Here is a 3,543-nt window from a genome sequence, read left to right on the forward strand (position 1 = left end):
GATACTTGATAACAAATGAGTATGGGCTCTTTAGGAAGACTCTCAGTGGCTATGCATTTAGGGAGGCCAGCAAATACGAATTTGTGGGCAAGCATATGCATAAGCAGAGTGTGGTGGACATGGCCTAATCTACAATTTGTGAAGACTTAGTCATTTGAATTGTGATTGTGAATTAGGTGCATTTAAAAGTAATATGTAACATTTGATACCTCATCAATTGAGATCTTTTGGAATGTGAGGTGGCAAGCTGGTTTTTAATGTGTATTCATGGAGGCTAATTAGCAACAAATGATTCATATGCTGAGAAGTTACACTGATATAAGGCAATTTTGGTGTTATTTTGTATTGTAGCATTGGTGTTGATTGGCATCATTGGTACTGAAAATTATGCAGAAAATTAGAACATGCTCTTTGTTTTCTGTTTTACTTTTGATCTCTTTACATACACATGCATTCATAGATTGATAAGTGACTCTTATATTACTCAAATAGTTAATAAAAAAATATAATTAATAAAATATTTATAAATTTATTTACTTTTTATTAAAATAGAATTTTCTATATACTTTATACTGTACCCAACATATATTTATAAATATTTATTAATCTTTTTAATCGTATTTTTAAACATATATTAAGTTTTAACATATTTTAATTTGCAATAATTTTTAAAAAACTGAAACTGGAAATTCAAATTTAAAACTAAAAAAAAAGGAATCGCTTCTAACGGGGCCTAAGAAATTTTGATTATAGATTTTACTTTTGAGCAGTCAGTACAACAAGGTCTCTTCAGTTCTATCATATCTATTCCTCTTTATTGATATGGAAAAGAAAAACCTAAACCAATTGTTCAGAAGTCAAAATTGTTTTCTATAATATTTAGATGTTACTAGTAACTAAAGGCTACATTCTTATGGACAGCACCGGAAGAAACTGGTTTATCAAAAATCAACCACAAATTCTAAGAACATTTGAAAAAAAACTCAAGAAAAAGTGGGAAAAGAAGAAAAATATGTACATAAGAGAGCTTGGAACAAAGAAGAAAAGGCCAAAAGCTCTGAACGAATGGTCACTTATCTGTTATGCAAGGGATTAGGACCTGTGTAGATTTTTCTTTTCTCTTCACCAAAAACTGCTTCACTACCACCTTCACCTGAATTCTGTCTAAAACCTTGTTTGGCTTCTGGAAAAGAACTAGGCTTTGGCATAGACCCACTTTCAAAGTTTTGAAATTTTGCTGACTCATTAGTAGTAACAGTAGTAGTAGAAGAGAAACTTTGTAATTGTAACAGCAATAGAACCAACAATAGGACAAAGAAACAAGCCAAACTCATCAGCCTCATTTTGGTCTCAAAGCACAGATCTTGAATAATGGATGATAAACAGTAACATTCTCAAAAGTGAATAGAGAACAAAAGTCAAACGAGCTTCTCTTTAGGATCTGATTCAAAAGGGGTAACTAAACAAAACCTGAAAGAGAAAGAAAGGCAACAGAAAGATCTGATGCAGCTTCCTTTTTTCCCCCGTTTTGTCACACTTTTCATTCAATGGTTGTGTTTGTGTGGGGATTTGTCTGTTTTTTAATTGAATGTGGTGTGACCTTGATATCTGAGCTCTGAAAATGAGGATGGTCAATGTGAGGTGTGAGTCAATAATATATGCATAGGGGTTGGTGCTTTGAGGCAGATAAAATGTGGTGCAGACTTTGTAGTTTGGATGCAGATTTCAGAGCCCCTTTTTTACTTGGGAAACAACTATGGACCAGAGAAAGAGATAGAGAGAGGGGAGAAGGAGGAAGAGGGATCTTCCTTACATCTACTGGGAGCACGGGTGATATATGCTGCTATACAAGTTCACTCATGTGCATACATATATTTAATACCTTGAGAGAAATTAAAGAGTGAGCTCTTGAGTAATTATTGTGTGTATCTAACGTCAAAATGATCATGTAAATTATGCTGCACTTTCATTCATAGTATCTGAAATCATAATTCTACACAGAATGAAAATTTTGTGTTCTCTTTACACTTCTTGTAAAGTGTCCATTTACTTAACATAAAGACAGAAAAAAAAAGGACTGGAAAAAGAAAGTTAAGACATACTCTTTTTCAAAGGGTAAGGTGACTGTATGAGAAAATGAAGTAAAATGTTTAGACAAAATTATATACTTGGAACTTTTAGTTAAAAAACAAAAGGGAAACAAAGAAAGAAAGACGACTCAACAAGTATTTTATGTTGTGATTACAACAGCGGTATAAAGATATTGCTCCTATTTTGGTTTGTTTTTCACAGGCTTATATATCTTTGACTATATACTGCACATATATGGGTATGGAAGTTATAAACATTGAGCAAAAGTAAATTGTAATTTTAACACACTTGAATTTATTTTTGTTATTGCAGCACACATTTCAATTTAATTTATTTCTTCAACCTGGTTAGAGATAATTCATCTTTATTTATAAGATTAAAATTTTCAAAATACGAGTTGACTACATATAGTTCACTTTTATTTGAATGGTGTTTTCCTGTGTCTTAGCTCCACAGGTTTTGATCTGTATAGAGAGAGTATAACTTGTGAGGTGGAATCCCCAAAATTCCAAGGCAATTAGATTTTTAGTATCAACGTACAAGAAAAGAAAGGCAACTGGGTTCGTCTACATACGACCATAAAGTGCAAATTTCAAAGAGATTGTGCAGAGCAGAGGTTGGTCATCAACTGCTAAACAGGGTTTTAGGTTCTATAGTAGTTGTGATCATGGATGACATCAAGTAATGCTAATGTTAATGTCAGCTGTTATAATTTCATACGAGTAAATCAGTGATTACACTTTACTTTAGGTGCATGTAACTCTAATGAGATGTATGAAAAGAGAAAATAAGACAATATCTAACATTAATTTCAATAATTAACTTATTTTGTAAATTTAAGTTACTTTAAATTGACTATCATGAATGCACTTTTACTTTCTCATTTTACACATCTCTTTATTTCAGGCAAGTTAAATCTATATATAAAGTAGTCCTATTCTAGCATAGAAGCGTAGCGTTTGCCTCCAAGTGACAAGAATACTGTACATTTATCAAACAAAATATAGTGTTTTTTCTGTCGGGTATAAAGTTTAACTGGAGAAGGAAAATGAATTTGGTCAAACAGGTGGGGTTTGGCAAATGGGCCATGCAAATGTGGACAATGAAGGCATGGCTCTTTTCCTAACAAAGAATTATGTTGTCTTCATTCACTTTACATATGTGAAAAAGCTCGTGACTTTAGGTTATGGAAAGTTTTTTATTTTGTGCCAATCTCATGGAAGGGCCCCTTAAGATTAATAACCTTTAAAAATTGGTAATAAATTGAAAAATCTACTCTTGTAGATCACATGATTTTCCCTAGATTAAATATTTGCAATGTGGTGACGGGCCCTTTTAGATAACATATTTGCAATGTGGATACATTATTTTTATATATAACAAGTATCTTCATTTACCAATAGTTTCATGGATGTATGTAATCATTCAATAGAAAAATGTGAACAACTGAAC

Source organism: Glycine max, chromosome 7 (assembly GCF_000004515.6).
Source record: "Glycine max cultivar Williams 82 chromosome 7, Glycine_max_v4.0, whole genome shotgun sequence".
Classification (NCBI taxonomy): Eukaryota; Viridiplantae; Streptophyta; class Magnoliopsida; order Fabales; family Fabaceae; genus Glycine; species Glycine max.